Source organism: Echinops telfairi, unplaced genomic scaffold (genome assembly GCF_000313985.2).
Source record: "Echinops telfairi isolate 266 unplaced genomic scaffold, ASM31398v2 ScPeMD7_7424;HRSCAF=8462, whole genome shotgun sequence".
Taxonomy (NCBI): domain Eukaryota; kingdom Metazoa; phylum Chordata; class Mammalia; order Afrosoricida; family Tenrecidae; genus Echinops; species Echinops telfairi.
In genome coordinates this window covers 5118683-5140824 of record NW_022111324.1, presented here as the reverse complement: position 1 = coordinate 5140824, position 22142 = coordinate 5118683, and the positions used below count along the sequence as shown (strand labels likewise).

At 46.0% G+C, this 22142-nt stretch overlaps 1 protein-coding gene and 1 pseudogene across 1 annotated transcript in view; both read right to left on the bottom strand.

Annotated features, from left to right (window-relative positions):
- Positions 1-8793, bottom strand: part of MGST3 (microsomal glutathione S-transferase 3) — a 29506-nt gene extending 20713 nt beyond the window's left edge. Inside the window, exon 1 of the mRNA XM_004706761.2 lies at positions 8710-8793. The gene's annotated coding sequence lies outside the window, so the exon portion shown is untranslated. The remainder of the gene's footprint in view (positions 1-8709) is intronic.
- A 10654-nt stretch (positions 8794-19447) lies between these two features.
- Positions 19448-19979, bottom strand: LOC101656800 (annotated as a pseudogene).
- Between the last annotated feature and the right edge of the window lie 2163 nt (positions 19980-22142).

Genomic DNA, 22142 nt, shown 5'->3' with positions numbered 1-22142 from the left:
AAGATTCCGGATTGAGTCTAGAGCTAGATCCAGACCCAATGGAACACCTTACATCGTCCTAGAACCAGGCTGTCTGTGCAGGAAGACTCCCACCATGGCCCTCCCAATGCACACGCCTTCATTTCTTTGTCTAGCCTGACTGCCCAGGCTAGACGTACAATACTGAGCAGACGTGGTGAGGGTAGACATTGCTGCTTTACTCTCGATTTCACAGATAAACATTTGTATTTTAGCCTTACTACTCAGCCAAGTCTTCATTAATAGTCAAATACTGATTTTTAAAGCACACAGCAGGTTAAGGGAAGAAAATTGGGACAATCATGAAACTGGTGCTGGGGTGGTCTTTGGGGGCAGCTGAAAAGTGCCAAGTTATGGTGGGCTTCTGCAGGGAGACCAGGAGAATGTTGGCGCCTTGGTAACCACTGTGGGTCTTCAAGTCATAGGCTGGTATGGGTGGCTGAACCTGCATTGGGCAGTACTGGTGTGGTACAGCCAGAGACCTGGTGGGCTTTACAGAAACTAGAAGGCTTCATTTTAAATGCTTACTTCGGGAGTGCTTAACCGTAGGCTCACATTGAAGGTCTACCTCTGAGAAGACATGCTCCACTCCAGTGCCTGCGTTGGCAATGCAGTGTTATGATAGTACTGGCCAAAAACGCTCTCTTGGATGGGAACGGCTACGTGCTAAAGCTTCTCGCAACCTTTCCTCCCACTCCTGCTTCCACTATCACCTGCCTTATCTCACTGGGGCAGGAGGAGTTTCTTCAGTTACAAAAGGGCTAAGCCAGAAATCTTCCTGAACTACATCCAACTGAACACTCCTCAGGGCAAAGGTCTTCTGCACTATTTACCCCACCCCCCTCCTAGGCTCTTAACAAAACCTCCGAGGCCACATCACAAGTGGAGAACAGGCAGCTTTATAGACCTGGGCACTTGCCTCCAATAATTCCTCAATCTAAGCCAGGAGGTGACAGCAACGTATCTTTTACTAACATGAAAGTCAATCAGCTTTTCAAGGGACAGAAGACTTGGCCTTTAAGCTCCCTCTCTGCCCCCGAACAAAGGCACCAGAGCCAGCTTGGACAAAGGTAACCCCACCCAACTCCTCTGGAATAATGCACTCCTCAAAACTAACTCGGCTGGAGTCTTCTTTTCCCTTTCCCCTTTCTGCATCCAGGATGGGACAACGATGAAGTCCTTATGGATCCTCCCAGAGCCATGGCCCGATCTATACCCAAAACCAAACTCACTGCCGCAGAGCTGGTTCCGACTCACAGCCACCTGACAGGACAGGGTAGAACTGCCCCTGTGGGTTCCTGAGACTAACGCTTCACAGGAGTAGATAGTCTCATCTTTTTCCCGAGGACCGGCTGGTGGTTTTGAACTGCTGCTGACCTTGCGGTTAGCAGTCCAATAAGAAACCCACACCACCACCAGGGCTCCTTGACCCAGTCTAGGTTTCATCAAAACTTTTAGCTGGCTCTGCATCCGCTCTCCCTTGCACAGGTGGGCACTTAGTTTACATGGCAAAAAAAATCAAGACTGGAATTAGAGACTAACACCTGAGGATGGTAAGGGCAGGGGAGTTCTCGGAGTTCCAAACACGGTGTGGGGGTTCAGAAACTGAGGTGGCCCTGGATGTCTGCTGCTTTAGAGCCCCTCCTGGGAAGCTGTCTCTGCTTCCTTCTATCTCCAGATGTTCCCACAAAGGAAGAGGTCTCAAGAGTCCCCCTAAGCAGGACAGCTGCCCCCCATCATGGGGACATGTCTCCACTGTGGGAGAGAAACAGCCGAGCCCGGGGTTGCTGTGGGCTCAGCCTACATCCTCAGAATGGCAGTTCTGCTCACTTCTGCATGAGACGCTTATGAGTTCCATTTGAGGGTCCCCATGTTTCAAGCGACACATTTTAAATGGAGCACATGGGCGGGCACTGAAGAGCAGGACCACAAACCAGGTGAGGAAGAATCACTCTCACTTCACAATGCACAGCAGATTATCTTTTAAGGACTAACCATGGAAGGTTAGTTAATAAGAAAACGAAACAAACACACTGCCAGATGCTCAAATCTACTGCCATGCAGTGCACTACAGCTCCTGACAAGTCCTGTGCGGGAGGACAGCTGACGGGGGGTTCCCTAACTGTGAGCTGTCAGCGGGAGAGAACCAGGTCTTTCTTCCCAGGTGCCTATGGGTGGGTTACACAGTCAGCCAACAGCTGGACACAGTGCAGTGAGAGCATGGCTTCTCCAATGATTACTTATTCGCTCAAGTGAAGTGCGGGAGCACCAAGCTAAGTTAAGTCATAAGCTAGGACTTTTCCAATCAGCTTTTTATCCCCAAACAAATCAACTCACTCCCACCATACTGCTGCTGACTCGTAGGGACCCAGGAAGATGAACAGAACTGCTCCAGGGTTTCCAAAGCTATAAGTCTTTTTTTTCCTACTAATCATTTTATTAGGGGCTCATATAACTCTTACCATAATCCATACATACATCAATTGTGTGAAGCACATTTGTACATTCATTGCCCTCATCATTCTCAGAACATTTCCTCTCCACTTAAGCCCCTGGTCTCAGCTCATTTTTCCCCTCCCTCCCTGCTGCGCCCTCCCTCATGAACCCTAGATAATTTATAAATTATTATTTTGTCATATCTTGCCCTGTCCGACGTCTCCCTTTACCCACTTTTTTGTTGTGCGTTCCCCAGGGAGGAGGTTATATGTAGATCCTTGTAATCGGTTCCCCCTTTCTACCCAACCCTCCCTCCAACCTCCTGGTATTGTCACTCTCACCACTGGTCCTGAAGGGATCATCTGTCCTGGATTTCCTGTGTTTCCAGTTCTTATCTGTACCAGTGTACATCCTCCGGTCCAGCCGGATTTGTAAGGTAGAATTGGGCATCATGATAGTGCGGGTGGGGGAGGAAGCATTTATGAACTAGAGAAAAGTTGTATGTTTCATCGTTGCTACACTGCACTCTGACTGGCTCATCTCCTCCCCATGACCCTTCCATAAGGGGATGTTCAGTAGCCTACAGATGGGCTTTGGGACCCCATTCCGCACTCCCTCTCATTCACAATGATATGATTTTTGGTTCTGATGATGCCAAGGCTATAAATCTTTATGGAGACAGATTATCTTTCTACCATGCAGTGGCTGGTGGGTTCAAACCATTCAGTCAATACCCGAATGTTTAACACATCGCACCACCAGGGCTCCTATCCTAATCCCAGCACCTCGTGTTCTTCAATGCCTCACCAATATTTACTGGTAGACTAGCTGCAAAGTGGAGACTATGAATTAGAAGAACGGAAGCCCTACCCCTCGAAGAGCCACAAGTACTACCATCCAAGTGTATTTAGCTTTTATAGTTGCACAGATGTAGATGAGCTGTAAGACACAGTCAAGTTTCAGACACTACTTTAATTCCCACACCTTGGAGAACTGTCAGCACGGAAAACAATTGTTTAGCACGGAAAACCTGCGCTGGCTGGGGGACGAGGTGGGATGGTTGGGCAGGTTGCTCAAGTCCACATGAAGGACTCTGGGTTAGTGGCCAGAAGCTTGCAAAGAGGTTGGTCAAGATTAAAGCAAGCATATTACTTATTCCTGTTGCTCTGGAGTCTGACTTCTGCATCAGAAGGCATGAAGTGGGCCGGCCTGAATAGACTGTGCATCTCCTGGGGCAATCTGGCAATGTGCCCTTCAGGAAGAAGACAGAACCTTCCAGGCTCCCTTGACAGTGTCATGACAGACTTTCCCCACAGGCGTGGTGACAGAGGCTCCAGGGGTGAAAGTTTGTGGATTTGTTAAAGCCTAATCTAGACGGCAGGTCAGAAGGGGCCACTTAGGGACGTCTCCCAGGAGATGTGACCCCAGGGACCAGGGCTATTTCCCATGGTCTGGAGGCTATATCCTCCGAAAACAAGGAAGAGACTAGGAAATGGCCACACACATGGAGGAAAAGAGAAAAATGTTTGATTTTTCATAGCTATTCATTAAATAGGAGCATTGGTGGCATAGTGGTTAGGCATTGGGCTAACTGCACCATCCGCAGTTCAAAACCACCACTGGCTCTGAGAGAGTGAGAGTTTACTACTCCCCAAGTGAGTTACAGTCTAGGAAATTTACAAGGGCAGTTCTGTCTTAACCTATAGGGCTGCGTGAGTCAGCATCAACTCCATGGCAGTGAGTTTTTCGTTTTTTATTTATTCGTTAAGTAAGGTGCCCTCTTGGCAGTGTAGGTTAAGCCTAGGACTGTTAACCACAAGGTCAGTGGTTCATACCCACCAGCTGCTCTACAGGAGAAAGCTGAGGCTAACCTATTTGCTCCTGTAAAGATTTACAATCTTGGACTCCCTATACACAGGCACTATGAGTCAGAATCAAGTTGATGGTAATTGGCTTGGTTTTATTCATTAAATAAACCTAGTTTCTTAAACTCCAGACAGGACAGAGCATTTTATCTATAGAATGCGTGTCCCAAGTCATGCCTACCACCTTGTTCAGTAGTCCTTGGGCATGGTTCCTTGTTATTCACCCCTACTACTCAACGTGTGCACCATGCTAGGTGCAGGGCTCCAGTGGGGACCAAGCAGGAAGGGGACTAAGTGGGGACCAAGCAGGAAGGTACTAACATTCTTGAATATATTCAAGAGGGCATGGGACAGAGGGTGAGAGCCTGGGACATGTGCTAAGAAGGACCCACGACGACAGGAGAGAGAAAAGAACACAGGCAGAGGGAACAGTGAGTGTAGAGGCCTGGAGCCAGGAAAGCAAAGAACCTATCATGTAGGGGGTGTCTGAGGGATACTGATATAGACACCACAGGAAGATGCAGGCAATGTTACACATTATTCTTATATGGTTAAGTGTATTATTTACTGTGGGTCAAACACTCTTCTAAGCATTTTACCAATATCGGCTCATTTAGCCTTATGAAAGCTACTGACATTGAGTGAATTCTGACTCCTAACAACTCTGTAGAATACAGTAGAACAGCTCCATTGGGTTTCTGAGATTGTAAATCTTCATAGAAGCAGACAGCCTCTCTTTCTCGCTCAGGGCATTTGGTGGATCTGAACTGCCAACCTTAGGTTAACAGCCAATTACCTAACCCATTAAGCCAGAAGTTCTCAACCTGTGGGTTGTGACCCCTTTGGGGGTCGAACGAACCTTTCACAGGGGTCATCCGATTCATAACAGTAGCAAAATTACAGTTATGAAGTAGCAACAAAAATAATTTTATGGTTGGCGGGGGCGGTCACCCACAACATGAGGAACTGTATTAAAGGGTCTCGGCATTAGGAAAGGTTGAGAGCCACTGCATTAAGCCATCAGAGCTCCCCTAAATCCTTACAGTATCCCTATTAACACATGTTGTATTCAGGAGCTGTGAAATCCACTCAGACTCAGAGACTCAAAGTATAATAGAAGGAAACGCTGCCGGGTGTGTTTGAGCTGATCGGCTATAGCTACTGTGCCAAGCCACCTCATTGAGAGCCTTCCTCTTTTGCCCACACCCTCCACTTTAACAAGCATAATAACTTTCTCCAGGTGAGAAAACTGAGCACCAGAGAGGTCAAGTAACTTGCTCAAGGTCCTATCGCAACCATGTGCTACCACAGGGCAAGACCTGGGTTCACACACACCAGGCAGTCTGGTTCCAGGGCCCATGACTATACTGCTACTCCATGAGGTTGGGTAACATGACTGATCACATCTGATCACTTGAAAATTTCCATGTCCCCTGATGCACCTGTACATAAGCTACATTAACAAGAAGAGAGAACTAATAATTAACTCAAAGTCTGAAACGGATTAAAGGCTGAGATGTTTCTAATTGGAAAGGGGTGGGGCAGACCAGAGGAAAGTCCAACAGGCAGCAAATGTTTCTTCATGAGCACTAGAGATCATAAGAAGGGGGAGGAGACCCTCCTCTTTTTCATAGCAAGCAAATCTGCAACAAGCAAAGCAACCAAGAAACCTGCACTTTATTTCGTTTGCATCCCTATTGGCACACACCTGTACCGTAACTAGCATCTCACAGGAGCTTAGGGCCACAGGCCAAGGAAGCCACAATTCCCAAAAGAGGGGGTAAATCTGGAATGAGTCACACATTGATACCACTTGGGTTTTCCATCACTGAGATATGTGAGTAGGCTGTAGTTAATTCTTAGCAGCTGCTGCGTCCCTGCAGGGGTACCAGCCTTTCTGAATGAAGGAACTGCCTTCAGCGCTGGCTTCTGTCTGAAAGAAGGGTCTGACTTTTCCATGCCTGTCTGTCAACGATCACTCTAAAGACAATCATTTGCACTTCTGAAGATGGAGACATAAGATTTCACTTTTTGTATTTTTTTCAAAGGTGACCAAGGCCTGAAATCTGAGAATCCAAATTCCAGTTGGTAATCAGGTGAGCTCTAGAAAGAACTCAGAGGGGGAAGAGGGCATATTTGGATTCCAGATGCTGAGATCCTTAAGGCCATTTGCACATGCATTTGGAAGGCAGTATAATCTGTCCCCTCATGTGTTGTTTCCCTTTTCACAAACATAGTAAGCAGATACAGTAAGACAGTGTGGGGTGAGGAATCTTCATTTTACATACCTAGTAACAAATTCTCCCTGTTCAGGAGGGCAGAATACTCATTAAATAGCATCAATGAATGCAGTTGCAAAAGCATTATAACAGTATTATTCTACCCCAATGAGTCCATTCTGACAGTGACCCTCTGGAGGGTTTCTTTGGCTATAAATCTTCATGGGCAGAGGCAACTTTTGTTTTCTGCAGTACAGGGGCTGTTGGGTTTGAACTGATGGCTTTGCAGTTAGCAGCCCCACTCATCTGTCAGTACCACCAGGGCTCCTTACATTTGCTAAATGGCTGATTAAATGGGACAGCAACAGTGATCTGTAGATTTAGACCACTTAAGTATAATTACAGGGGATGATATACTAGATAGTCTGTAGAATAGGCATTAAATTACTTTGTGTGTGTGTGTGTGTGTGTGTGTGTGTGTGTGTGAAACATACAACCCAGTGGCATTTTGTGAATTTACAATGTCATCCAACCATCACCACCACCTGGGTTCCCAGCACCCTCTATCACCACAGAAGTGGGCCCCGAGCCCATAAAGCAGCCATTCCATTCGCTGCTCTCCCCTACATGACTTGACAGGGTGGCTTGTGTCTACCTCACTGCAGCCCTTTTCCCAGGGGAGATTCAGCATTCATCTGCACAATGGGCAAAGTTCTTGAGCTGTGCTAATCTCCAGGTTAAGGTTCCCTTTCTGGTCGGGGCCTCCTCCAAACTCAAGGCCAGCAGGAGGAAGTCTACATAAAGGGCCGAAAATGCCCTCCCCAGCTCAGTCTCGCTCTTTAACCTAAGGAAGGGGCTGGGGTGCAGGGCTCATGGCTGGCCTCTGGATCGTTATCGTTTTATATATAGTAACATCTGTTGAAAAAAATATATCCCGCGACAAAGTTTTCTATTTCTGTAACAGTGAGTCAGGAGGAACAGTCCAACACGCTGCTTTCCCAGGGATGAAAGCAATTGTTTGAATTTTAGACGTTAGCTTAAAATTGAGCTCCTGTGAAAATAATCATTCTTGATTCCGATCCAGACAACAAATGTTCTCACTGCTAATTCACAGAAATAAAATATAGCCTGCCACCCTGGCCAATACCCCTGGGGGCTTTTCCGGGGGAGGGGAGCGGGTGGGTGCTGCAGGCGCAGGGTCGTGTAGATTCCCCCGACAAGCCCCCGCTTCAGCTCCACACACAAAGGAACCCTTCAAAGGCAGCAACTTCACAGGGCTGCATCTTAAGGCCCCCCGGCACCTGCAGCACACAATAGCCCCCTGTAAAGCCCGACCCCCACCACTCCTTTCCTACCCACCCGCCCACCTCCGTTTTCCCTTTCCCACACTCGGGCTTCTCATCTCAGCTACAAGGTCGCTAGTAAACTTCTGACTCCCAAGGAAAAAATTAGCAGAAGCCACAACTTCATGGGATGACTCACCAGGGAGTCTCCAACTCCCACCACCGCCCTGTAGTCGCCCCAGCTCGGTGGCCCTGGGCCTCTCAGATAAAGGGGAAATTCTCCGAAAGCCAAGGCAAGCGCTTAAAATGAAGAGCCCTCCCTCCCCCTCCGGCGGCGCTTCTCGGATAGGAAACGAGCCCGTTAGAGGCTCCGATTCAAACGAACATATGTGTCTAGGAGGCAGGAGGAAAACAAACACAATTCCCTGCGAGGCGGTTCCTAGCAACACATTCTCATCCGCCGGAGGCGCGGCGCTCCCAGGCCATTTTTAAAACCAGTGCCAACGCAGGGCTGCGCAGCTGTGCCCCTGCGGTGCCCGCCCGTCCGCACCGGAGCTGCAGTGGGCAAGGCCGGGGAGAGGGAGCCCCCCCGCCCCCCACCTCCGGGGCTGCACCGCCGAGGAAAAGGAGAGGAGCGGCACCCTAGACTGGTTGACCTTGAGACTGTCCCAGAGCTACGGATAGCGAGGCCTGGCCTCCCTTACAGGTTGCAAGCCCACCCCACCAGGGAGGTGGCGAAGAAGGTGGAGGAAGGCACAGGGCAGGGAAAGACGGAAAGCTAATCCACTAAAATGAAGGGGGAGAGCGTGCGAGCTCCCCTTTAGCTCCGGGCAGCGGGGGGTGTGGGAGGGGTCCGCGCGGCCGGAGAGGTGAAACAGCAGCACTCACCTGGGTCAGCCTTTCTCCGCTGGTGCAGACCGCAGACGCGCAGCCTACTGTGGATGAGGCGCCGTCGGTCTGGTGAGGGGCGGAGCTGCGCGGGGCCGGGCCAAGCCCCGCCCCCCGACGGACCGCGAGTCCACGCCCCCAGGCGGGGCTCCCGGCTCGTGGGCTCACTTGGGCGCTTGTAGCTCGCGGTCTCTGGTTGTGAAGCGGAAGCTGAATTTTCTTCCAATTCTAGGTCAGTTTTACACTTCATCCCCCCGCAGTCCATATGCTGCTTCTTTTCTCCAGGTGCCTGCCCGGATGGCTCCCGCAACTGCTCCTAACAATTGAATAGTTCTCAGATTGGATTTGCAGAACATTCCTTGTTCAGCACGTTCTCCATTTATCCCCAGGAGCCATGGGCAGGTGTGGGGAGAATGGCACGCGCTCTGGATGCAACGTGCCGAGCTGTTAACCAACAGTTTCCATCCTCGGATCATTGCGCCAGTTAAATTCTTCTGTATTTGAGAGCCTCCATAGATCAAAGCAAATTGTGTGATCTTGCCCTGTTGAATGCAGAAAGAGTAGAAATTAGGGTGGGAAATTGACTTTGAGAGCATCACAGACCAATTTTCATCAGTGAAAGCAAGGAGGGTGCCTTTGTAATTTTCACCCGGTGCCATAATGTGTTATGTAAAAGATTAACGAAGTGCCTCTTGTTTTTGAGCGGATATGGTAAAGTTCTCTGAAAGATGGGAGTCAGATGTTTGGATAAGGGTGCAATGTCAGTGCTTGCCATAGGCGCGGAGAGGTGCCTCTGCCAGCAGCGTCCTTGTACACACGGTTCCAGGCACTGCGCCCTAGAGGTGAGGCGCAGCCTTGTACTGCGCCTGCGCAGAAGTGCAGCGCCCCGCCCCCCCCCCTAGCCCCCGGCGCTTTTTTGTGTGTGCACCCTGCGTGGGAAGTGTCTAGGACTAGAAGCGCTCAGCGTCACACTTAGCGACATTCGTTTAGAAAAAGGATTTAAATATTTGTACTAGGGCCTTACTTTTAGTCAGTTTTGCTGAGAGCCGGACCCAAGTCCTGCCTGAGCGGTGGCCCCCCTCTGGGCTCCTTCTTTGCAAACCAGACCAAAGAGCTCAGCGACCCTTGCCACTTTGGTAGCGAACACATTCCCAGTTCCCTTCACAGGAGGTATTTCACATTCAGGTGAATTCTTGGATGAGACCTGCAGGCCAGGAAGAGAACTTGATTTTGGCCTTGACCTACTTGCCTCATGTATTGGCCTCGTGTATTGGAGGGTAGAACAGCACCATAGGTTTTTCTCAGCTGTGAGTTTCGCGGAAGTAATTCCCTAGGCCTTTGTGCTAGGAGTCACGAAAGTCACCAACGTTTCCAGTTTTCTTGTATCTGAAGTGCCCCCCATCCCAATGAAGGCCTCCCCGGTCATCTCTTCTGTAGAGACGTCTCCCCTCAATGACAGTGTGCTTGAGAACGATTTCCAGTTGAGAATCAGCGGACTTGAATGGAATCAAATCGATTGAATTTAAAGGATGGAATCTAGATTTAGCTCTAGCCTAGGTGTTTGTTGTTTTCATTGTATTCACATCCAGAACTACTATGAACGCATAAAAATCCTTGCTATTGCTGGCTCCGCAACTCCCAACCATTCTCACAAGTGCTTTCCTTTCCTTTCTTAGGCACAGAAATGATGGCATATTTTAAGGCTTGTTAGGCATGCAAGGGTTATTTTAATTGAATATCGAAAGGAAGTTAGTAAGTAACATATTTCTGCATTGTTATTTTCTCCCCTTCCTGACTTCCTTTTAAGAAAAAGAAGCCTGACATGAAAAACATCAGGCTTATGATATTAAGATGTATGCTGTCAAAAATATTTTAATTTTAAATTTGTAAAAATTTTAAAACATGTAACATTTTCTTAGAACAGGTTTCTTTGGCTTAGAGTAGATTGTTTTAGGCCAGCAATATTTTTATGATGCTCACTTTTACTTCTTAAGTTAGGAGTAAAGGTTTTCCTCTGGGTGAAGAGTTGAATGTTACCCTTGGTGTTGCCTAAAACAGTCACTGCCATGGGGTCAGTGCTGACTCATAGCAACCAGGGTAGATCTGCACTGGTGAGTTTCTGAGACTGCGACCCTTTGAGTGGAAAGCCTGGTCATTTCTCCCGAGGAGGGTCGGGTGTTTTCAAACAGCTGGTCTTGGGTTAGCAGCCCAAGGACTGTAGCCATTTGATTGTATCCATCAACCAATCTAATAACTAGGAAGCTTGTTCTTTATTTTCTTTTAATAAGTCTTAAAGTTAAAGAAAAAATAGTTAGACTTACTGCTCTGTCAGAGATTGGTAGAACCACTGAGATTATGGTCAGTCGAATGAACCCACTGTTTGGAGGTCAACTTTCAGCCAAACGATGGACAGACCTATTGTCTTAGGCTGGGTTGACTAGAGAAACAAATCCGGTGACACTCATGTGTGTAAGACAGAGGTTTCTATCGAGAGGTGATCATGTATCAGGACAACATCCCAACCCAGTACAACTCAAGTCCATAAATCCAATACCAGTCCATAAGTTCCTCTTCAGACTTACGCAGCCACATCTAATGAGGCAGAATGTAGGAAGATCACAGGCCAGTAGATGCAAAGTCTTGTGGAACCAATGGTGGTGGACGAATCTCCAGGGCTCTGGTAGCAACCAGGTGAACCCAGAGAGAGATGAAGGTTCCCAGGACACTGTCAAGCTGTGACCTGATTGACAGGTTGAATACCACCGCTATACTTTGATATATCTTCGAGTTGACACGAATTATGGAACTACTACACCAATAACGTGAACAAACACACAGGGAGGAACATCCTCCTCAGTCTAAGCACAGTCAACCATTCACGATCAGAAGGGTAGCATGCCCCAGAGCAACGCTCAGAAGGAAGAGACACGGGAAGCCACTGAAGAGGTGGGAAGAGTGCCACGAGACTGGGGGACTACAGCCTATGTCACAAAGCAACATGTGTACAGATCGTTGAAAGGAAAAGTCATTTCCCCTGTAAACTTTCCACAAACCTCCAATAAAAGGTATTTTATGTTTTTTTTTTTAAAGAAAAATCAGGCTGAGAAAGTTTTCAGCTAGCTCTGTATGACCACAGATATGAATTTAGTCACTCAGGACCATATAAAGAGAATCTTAATACAAAAGTAATGTTTATTTATTGCAGAAAGTTTGGAGTATATATGTATATTTAATATTAAGGTGGTGGTAAAAATGAAATCATACTATTGATATCATTTCTTAGTCCTCTCTGAACACATCATAAATTATAAACTCTATTCCCTATCATTTCTTTAACTGTTCATTTTGCAACATTATTTTTAATGACTGCACATTTCCTAGTAGGAATTTATTAAATCCTCTCTTGTTGGTGTTAGCTTATTTTCAGTTGTTTCATACGGTCTTAAAAAGCTGTGTGCCAGGAGATCCCCTTGCAGAGGGGTCTCGGGGAGGAAATGAGCCAGTCAGGGTGCGATGTAACAACGATGAAAAATACAACTTTCCTCTAGTTCCTAAATGCTTCCTCCCCACTCCCACTACCATGACTCGAATTCGACCTTACAAGTCTGGCTAGACCAGAGGGTGTACACTGGTACAGATAGGAACTGAAAATCCAGGGAATCCAGGGCGGATGAGCCCTACAGGACCAGTGGTGTGAGTGGCGATATTGGGAGGGTAGAGGGAGAGTGGGTAGGAAAGAAGGAACCGATTACAAGAAACTATATGTGACCTCCTCTCTGGGGGACGGACAACAGAAAAGTGGATGAAGGGAGACGTCGGACAGGGCAAGATATGACAAAATACCAATTTATAAATTATCAAGGGCTCATGAGGGAGGGGGGAGCGGGGAGGGAAGGGAAAAATGAGGACCTAATACCTGGGGTTTAAGTGGAGAGAAAATGTTTTGAGAATGATGAGGGCAATGAATGTACAAATGCACTTTACACAATTGATGTGTGTATGGATTGTGATAAGAGTTGTATGAGCCCCTAATAAAATGATTAAAAAAAAAAGAAAATAATAATATAATGATAAAAATACTAATAAAGAAAAAAAAACTGTGCATGTTCATGATAATTTCTTCTGGTTAAATTCCTTTAAAGAGTAATTTCTGGATCAGAGTATGTATATATATATATAATATAACTCTTGTTATATAATATATACATTTTAAATCCTTTGTTATTTATTAAGTAGACAATTCAAGAAAATATTTATAATCCTCTCCAACACTGAATGTTGGATATCATTTTCCTCCACCTCTCTAAATGGGAATAAAACTTCTTTCCCAAAGTTATTGTGAAGTTCAAATGAAGCGAGGGCTAAGTGCTACAAAACAAGTTCTGCATGCCTTTTGTCACAGGAGAATATAGTTTGCACGTCGCTGTACAACAACATGGATTATGATGTGCAACACATTGGCCTAGAGGTGACTCTGCCCCTGCTTCCGTCCCCACTAATTCCTCTCCATTTACAATCTGGCTTCTGCTCCCAAACCTCTTCTCAGACTGCTCTCCCCAAGGTCACTATTTGCCTCATAAGTGCTCTCTCTATCCTTGGATTCTCAAGCCGGGCTCTCTCTGATTCTTTCGGTTCCACTCTCACTAGTGGTCCCTCTTTGTCTGCCTGCCTCTAAAATATGGTCATAGTTTTCCCGAAGGCGCAGTCTTCTATGGTGTCTTCTTATTCTCTTCTCTGGCTCTCCCTCACTAATTACATCTACGTCTGTGGCTATTTTGGCTGTCTAGAATCCAAACCTTCCTCCCTTTGGGGGAAATTCTCTCATTTTGATATACTCTTGCAAAATAATACCTACCTACTTCTCTATGAAAGTAAACAGAGACACACATATTCAGCTTTGCCTATCTGGTGCTTGCTTTCAGGGCTCTGACCCTTGAGGGAACGGGGATACTTGTAATTTTCAATCATGCTTGCCACAACGGTGGTTTTTTCTGATATAACAACAAAACAGAATTCCCTATCTTTGTTTCATTACTACCACTCAACACATATTTTTATTTAGCTAATAAATTTGCCTCTTGTCTAAGTCTTCCTCTGAATGTCAGTTACTTGAGGATGGGATACCATGGGGTACTCTTTCTCTTGGGTCCCTAGGGCTCCTTGGGACCTGGAATAGAGCAAGTTTTCAAAAGCAATTTGCTGAATGAATAAATGAATGACTAGTTCCCGTTGCCCAGCCTTCTGGAGCTGCCTGGGCACAGAGCCTGCCACCGGCTCTCTGGGCTCCCCGAAACCTCCTAAGAACTCTCCGGCTCAGCAAGTTAGCCAGAGCCCGCTTGTATTTCATGCAGAACATCTGTTTTATCAACAGGCCTCTCCCTCGTGCTGTTGCTAGTTAGCTGCTGCCTCATCAGTTTTGACGCCTGGTGACCACGGGTGTGCAAGAGTAGGGCTGCCCAATAGGGGCATCAAGGTTGTGGCCTTTTCGAAGCAGCGCTTCTGAGGTGTCTATGGGTAGGTTTGAACCACCAACCTTTTGGCTAGTAGTTGAGTCTGTAGCTGGTTGGACTACTCAAGGACTCCAAACCCACATGCACTGCCTTTCCCGTCAAGCCATCGTGTAATTTCAGCAAATGACGTCATCCAAGTAATTGCCCTACCTAGAAACTTGGCATCACTCCTGTTCTCCCCTCCTTGGTGTTGGGAAGAGCATAGTACTGGAATGGATTCCCAGCAGAGCCAGGGACTTAGCTGTGTGGCCTTGGGAGAAAGGACATGAATTCCCTGAGCCTCATTTTGCTCCTTTATCTGCAAAACAAGTATACTGATATGTGTTTTCTGGGTTCTTGTGAACACAGCCCATTGTCTGAGCCTTCTCTGGGCACTCAGTACATGGAGGCCATCATGATTACTAATATCTGTTGATAAAATTCTCTGACCCGGACAATTAGAATAACCTTTTAACGAATTTCCCTTTCAAAAGTCACCACCTATCTACCATTACAGTTGTCTTGTCAGTGCCTTTAGGATAAGCCCAAACTCTATCATGACCTTCCAAGATTCTTAACAGACTACTCACAACCTACTTTTCCAGAATATTTTCACTTAATATTAATTTAGGGATCATTTATCAAATGTTCAGAGATGCCAGACATTAATGGAGTTCACATTTTATTAGGGGCACCTGTCTATGAAAATAGCAAGGTAATGCCAGACAATGGTTGTGGTCTGGCCCTGAGGCTGTTAGAGGTATGGTGACTTTCTGACCACTTTTCTGTCTATGTGCTTCTGCCACCCGTCATGAAAAGAGCACGTCTCATGAAGGCATCACGCCTTCATTCTGAGACCCCCAAAGGAGACACACAGGTGTGAGACCTAAACCTGATCTGTAGTCTGGAGTCAAGGTTGGCTGAACAACCAAAGTCAGCCAAGCCTAGTACAGTCACAGGATGCAGACATGTGTGTTATAAATATTTATCTAACCCACTGAGAACTTGCGGTTGTTTGTATTTTAGTAAACTGGAACAATACCAAGATAGAATCAATTGGCTTTGCTCATGAATTGAGTGTATGGGATAAGGAAAAAGAAGGAATTAGGTTTTTTGTTTTGAGTGTTCGAAGGAAGAAAGGTGTCAATTATCGAGGCAGAGAAAATTGATAGGGGAAGGAATCTGGGTGGGAAATTCAGGTTCTGTCTTGAACATCTGTCATGATCAGGGCAGACTAATTGTTTTTGAGCAAATAATCTTAAAAGAGCAATGGTTTAATGGAAATATTTTTTTTTGGGGGGGGGGATGGAATTTCTTATTCAGAAATAAATCAAAGTGGCTATTTGGGAAATAATGTTTTATGTTTTCATTCTTGAATTGAACTCTAGACCTGTGGAGTCCTTGCTGGCTCCTCGGGATCTAGCCAGCAAACAGAGAAATGAGAGAGTGGAAGATTGCATGAGAGAGCTTTTTTTTAAATTAGCCAATCAAGAAGTGGTTTACATCATTTTTATTCCCATCCCATTGCCACTCAGTCTCTTGGTTATACCTAGTGCCAAAGGAAGCTAGGAAAGGCATAGGTGGGTGCCCTCAATAGAAAGAATTTGGTTTACAACTAACCCAGCCTCTGCCATTGCTTTTTATGTTGAGACATTTCTTAGACATCTAAGAGGAGACAGACTTGCTGGGGAAACATGTGTCTGACAGACCAGAGGTCTAACCTTAAGGGCATATTTGGAAATTAAGAACAGGTACATGACTTTTGAGATCACATATTTGAAATGTAGAGAGAGAATAGTATGAGATTTGGCACAGAGGACCCTACGATTGGGCTTGTCAGTAATAGAGGTTGAGAACGGAAAGTAGGAATCCTGGTGGTGCAGTGGTTCAGCACCTGGCTGGTAAGTAAAAGGTCAGTGGGTGGAGCACAGCAGCCCCACAGGAGGAAGAGGCAGCAGTCTGTAGAGCTTTGTCCTCGGCAATCCTTGGAGGTGGTTCCACTCTTTTTTTTTTTTTTTTTGAAGTTGAGAAAGGCTTTATTAAAGCAGGGAAAGAACTGGGCGGATTCCACGACCCAACGGCGGTTCTACTCTTTCTTTTTATTTATTTATTTTAATTTTTAATTTTTTTTATTTTTTTAACATTTTATTAGGGGCTCATACAACTGTTATTGCAATCCATACACACATCAACTGTGTAAAGCGCATTTGTACATTGTTCTCAAAACATTTCCTCTCCACTTAAGCCCCCGGCATTAGGTCCTCATTTTCCCCCTCCCTCCCTGCTCCCCACTCCCTCATGAGCCCTTGATAGTTTATAAATGGGTATTTTGTCATATCTTGCCCTGTCCGATGTCTCCCTTCACCCACTTTTTGGTTGTCTGTCCCCCAGGGAGGAGGTCACACACAGTTCCATGTAATCGGTTCCCTCTTTCCTACCCATTCTCCCTTTACCCTCCCTGTTTTGCCACTCACACCACTGGTCCTATAGGGCTCATCTGTCCTGGATTCCCTGTATTTTCAGTTCCTATCTGTACCAGTGTACCTCCTCTGGTCTAGCCAGACTTGCAAGATCGAATTCGAGTCATGGTAGTGGGAGCGGGGAGGAAACCTTTAGGAACTAGAGGAAAGTTGTACTTCTCATCATTGTTACATCGCACCCTGACTGGCTCATCTCCTCCCCGAGACCCCTCTGCAAGGGGATCTCCAGTGGCCTACTAATGGGCTTTGGATCTCCACTCCGCTCTCCCCCCATCATTCACTATGGTAAGATTTTTGGTTCTACTCTTTTTTATCTACTCACCAGACATGGCGTTGGTTTTGGTTTTGGAAAGGAAGGGGACGTAGAAAAAGAAACCAAAAGGAAGCTGCCAATGAAATCGGAGAGAGGACGGGAAGAGCGAGATGTTGCAAATGCTGGAGGGGAGGAGAGAGCCGTCAATGGGTAAATGTTGCTGAAAGGTCAAGTGAGATTAGGAAGAGAGATGTAAAGAAATGGTATATGTAAAGGAGAAAGTCTTTGGGGAGAGAATGAGTTCTTTTGTAGTAATAGGGGTGGGGACTAATAAACTGAACAAAAACCAGATGCAAGAAGGTACTCATGTTGTTCCTGGGGAGGTGGGATGACTTACCTGATCAGTAAATTCAGGAAGAATAAACTCAGCTGCTTGACTAAGCTTCATGCTGAGCTTCATCCTCTTGGGAAAAAGCTGCCTGTGAAGAACAAGTATTCATCGGTCCTATGAATAAACATGTACGGCCTCCTTTTTAATCTTTCCACAACTAAGGATAGCCTGTTATTGGGGTTGGATTAGGATCGGAGGTATTGTTATGAATGTGTGTGTATATTTCTAGCTTTGCTAAAAGTGTAATGACATCTTTCTCATGGCAACGAACACACCTAGCACCCAGATGTTGATTTTTAAATACCACTCACCACTCCAAGAAACCAGGGGTCCTTGGGAAAATGGCTGATCCACAGGATAGCCCCGGAGAATTTTATGCTAAAAAGTAAGGATGTACTAAGAAAAAAACTCGATATTCAGAATAAATAACAACAGTAAGGGATTATAATTGATATTATAAAATTGGTAATTTCCATATTGATAACAAGTTTATAGTTAGGTAATAAATCAGTGTAAACATGTATGTCACACATAGGGAATGCATAGGCGTGCTCTGTAATATTCTTGTGGCTGTCTATTAGTTTGCAATTATTTCAGAGTAAAATATTAAAAAAAATACAGCCCTCATTGCCTTTACTCTGCTCCTCTTCCCATCCCTGTCAAGTGGATTTCTGACTCCCAGCAAGCACATGCGTTACCGAGCAGTTACTCTACAGGGTTTTCTTGACTGTGATCCTTATTGTAGCAGATCGAGGATTGGCGGGATGAGTTTGAACCACCAACCTTTTTGGTTAACAGATGAATGTTTACCTGTTGTGCAACCAGGGCTTACTGCTCCCACAGCATTTATCAATTTCGATCATACTATGGAATTTTTATTATCACTGTTATTATTTATTGTTTGCCGTTTCTTTCTACTCACTACTTTCAAGAATGTAGGTTCCACAGGAATACTTCCTTGACAACTCTGAGGGCCTAGAACAGTGCCTGTCCTATGGCAGGTACTCAGTCAATATTTATTGTTGAATGAATGAATGAATGGTCTAACTTGACTAGTACTAGATTAGAATTTTCTATGATGTTTGCCTCTCTCGTGGGCTGTTCTGCTGGCTTCTTCAGGGGCTTTGCGGATGACTCCTCCCATGATATAGATGGTGTATTTTATTCCCTTGGGCTCTGGGTTTCCCGGGACATTTTCCATTCAAATTTCTGTAGTGGCTCCATGACGCCTCTTGAAGGTCTTCATGTGGATGGGCTCAGCATGTGGATGGGCTCTGGCCCAGCTCTCTCCCCCCTTTGTGGCCCAAACTCATTGCCATTGATTTGAGTCCGACTCACAATGACCCTCTAGGGCAGGGCCTCTAAAGGTTTCCAAGATGGTAACTCTTAAAAAAAAATTTTTTTTTTTAAAGATCATTCATTGGGGCCTCTTACAGCTCTTAAAGCAATCCATATAACTTTTATCAAGCATATTTGTACATATGTTGTCATCATTATTTTCTAAACATTTACGTTCTATTTGAGCCCTTGGTATCAGCTCTTCTTTTTACTCCCCCACCCTCTGTGACCACTTGATAAATTATAAATTATTATTATTTTCATCTTACACTGACCACTGTCTCCCTTCCCCTGCAGTTTCTCCCCCTATGAACCCCCTACCCTCTTTGTGTTGCTACTCCCATATCTATTCCTGAGGGGTTTATCTGACATGGATTCCATGTGTCCTGAGTTCTTATCTGTACCTGTGCACATGCTCTGGCAAAGCCCACAGCGAAAGGCAGGACTGGGGTCATGATAGTGGGGGGTGAAGAAGCCTCAAGGAACCAGAGGAGTATTGTGTGTCTCATCGGTGCTATACTTCACCTTCCTGTGACCTTTCTGTGATGGGATGTCGCATTATCTACAGATGGGTTTTGAGTCTCCTGCAAGCCCCCTCATTCTTAACAATATGGGTTTTTTCGGTTTGTTTTGCGTCTTGCGATGCCTGTTCCCTAATCCCTTTGACACCTCATGATCACACAGGCTGGTGTGCTTTTTCTATGTGGGCTTGTTGCTTCTACCCGCCACACCCTCGCGGCCCTTTATTATAGCGTTTATTGGGCAGACTGGGGTGGGAGGTCTGAGCCTAGAAGGAGGTGTTGGGCCGCTTGGTGGTGAAGCGTGGTTTATGCTGGCGCCCCAGGACCCAGTGGGGCAGTGGGAACTTGATCTTGGAGTCATAGAACTGCTTGACTGCAGGACAGCGGCACTTGCTGGCCGAAATCTCTTCCACTTTCATGATTTAGATGAAATGGGCATGGGCCGGGTGCCGAGCACCCATGTCACATGTCACGGTAGCACTGGGTGAATGCGCCGGCGGGGGTCAGGTCCCGGTGCTCCGGGTACATGGTATGAGTCCTGCGGCGGGAGTCGTAGTGCAGCCAGATGCCAAAGTTCTTCACCCGCAGAGGGGGCTTCTCGAACACCTGCCTGCAGTACACAACCTCCCCGGAAGGCTTCTTCATCTTCTTCAGCTGTGACACAAAGTACCAGACGTGGGACTTGGCGTGGTTGGTGGCGAAGATGCGCATGTGGTAGAGTGGCGGTGTCCGGCCCTTGGGGGTAGGCAGGCAGCGGCCCACCACCTTGTACTCAGGAAGCGTGCCTGAAGCCTTCATGGTGGTCCTCCATAGCCGCTTGTTAACTTCAAGCCTTTAAGACCCCAGACGCTATATCTTTAGATAATCGGGCACCATCAGCTTTCTTCACCACATTTGTGCACCCATTTTGTCTTCAGCGATCCCACCGGGAGGGTGAGCATCAAAGAATGCCAAGTTGTTGGAACAAAGTGTTCTTGGGTTGAGGGAGGGCTTGAGCAGAGGCCCAAAGTCCATCTACTTCCTCAATGTATTGCCATATAAATACGTGTACCCATGCCAATACCTCTATTTTTATGAATTAATATATTTACATAAGTGCACACCTATGTTACCCATCTATCCATAGCTTTATGGGAACTCTTCACGGGAGTAGAAAGCACAATCTCTCTGCCACAGAACTGCTGTGTGCTTAGCAGCTCAATAAGTAGCCCACTGCACCACCAGGGCTCCTGACCCATGTACAGTCCATGGCAAACACTGATACATCATCCCAGCCAGCATTGGGAAGGAGAGTTGGCTTCCATGTAGCCCAGGCTTTCATTCAATCACTGTATCATACTTCACACCAGGAAACATAAACCTTCAAATCCAGGGAATATTTTAAACTCTTAAGTGGGTCTCCGTGAGGCCGTCTCACAATGAGGAGAGAAGTACCCCTCCTCTATACTCCTTAGAGTGGATGGAATACAGAAATCTTCTTCCTAAACCGTTCTGATCTTCAAAGATCAGTTATGTGTTATCTTAGATGTACACAATTCATCCAGCTGCTTCTTGGAAACCTGTTCCTACATCTCTGCATGGCATTCTGTCTCTCCATTCACTTTGATAGGTAATACATATTCGATTTTGGTGCTTCAGCCAAAACAACTTAACATCTTGCTGCACATGTACATCCATGACCCACCCTGGCTCAAAGAATTAACTCATTAATAAAAATGCAATTTCAAAATAATTTCGAAATTGCTTTCAAAATTTCCTTATATTTCCCAACAGGCTTTCCTCATATTTTTCCCAAACAGGAAGAAAGGCATTTGCAGATTGCAGTAACATTACTAAAAGTCTCCTTTTTTATCCACTACCATTTATATTCCATATACCAAAATAATATCACTCCTCTGTCTTCCAGATTGCCTTAAAGTCTTCCCCTGGCCTTAACAGATGACCCTTGCTCTTATTCATTTCCATTTTTGTCATTTTTTGTATCATTAGCAATCCCAAAGGACAATCTGCTGTTGCTTGAATGGGTGTGCTAGAGAATGTTCGGCTGTTCAGATATTGTCAGCCATACTCCATTTCCTAAGCGCCCTCATAATTAGGCGTGTCTCTGTGAATAAGTTCTCCCCAATGAAATGTATACAGGAGTGAAGTGTACTGTTCCGGACTGACCCAGGAGACTGCCTATACTTGTCTTCCCCTTTTCTCTTGAGGCAGAATAGTGATGACTTGGCAAACAGAGCTCCGGGGTCCCTGAATGACTCTATGGGACAGAGCTGCTCACCAACCTGGAACAGCTTCCCTACAACATTGCATAGGTGAGAAATAAAGGTTTGTTTTGCTTGAAACATGTTGTGTGGGTTCTATTTATTACAGCAGTGCAACACTAATGAATACAGAAATTAGGACAAGGAGTTGAGTGCCGCCCTAACCCTACAACTCTGAACTATGTAGCCCTAACAGTGAGGGCCACAGGGATGGAGGCAATGGGGAGCTCCAGATCCTCATTCTACTAGGGGAATATACTCAGACAGCCTGGGAGGTTTCTCCGGAGCTTGTAGTTATGGGGGTAGTATCCGGCAAGAGCCAGAATTTTAGGGTGAACTGGCTGCTGCCCCCCTTTTTTTTCTTTGAGCAAGGTACAAGCCCCCAAACTTTGAAACCAGTTATGTTGGGAATTCATTGATTGATTGATTTTAATTTGGGAAGTTAGCAATGTTTATGCTATATAATAAGGCATCGTGGTGATGTCATGGGTTATGTGTTGGGCTGCCGACCACAAGGTCTGTTCAGATCCACCAGCCACTTCATGGAAGAAATAGACTGCCTGCTCCCATAATAATTTACAGCCTCGGAAACCCAAAAAGGGACAGTTCAAGGTGCCCTTTCGGGCTGCTATGAGTCAGAATCATCTCCTGGCAGTAGTGAGTTTCTGCTGTGTAGACTTCTAACTATAAAGCATTCTTC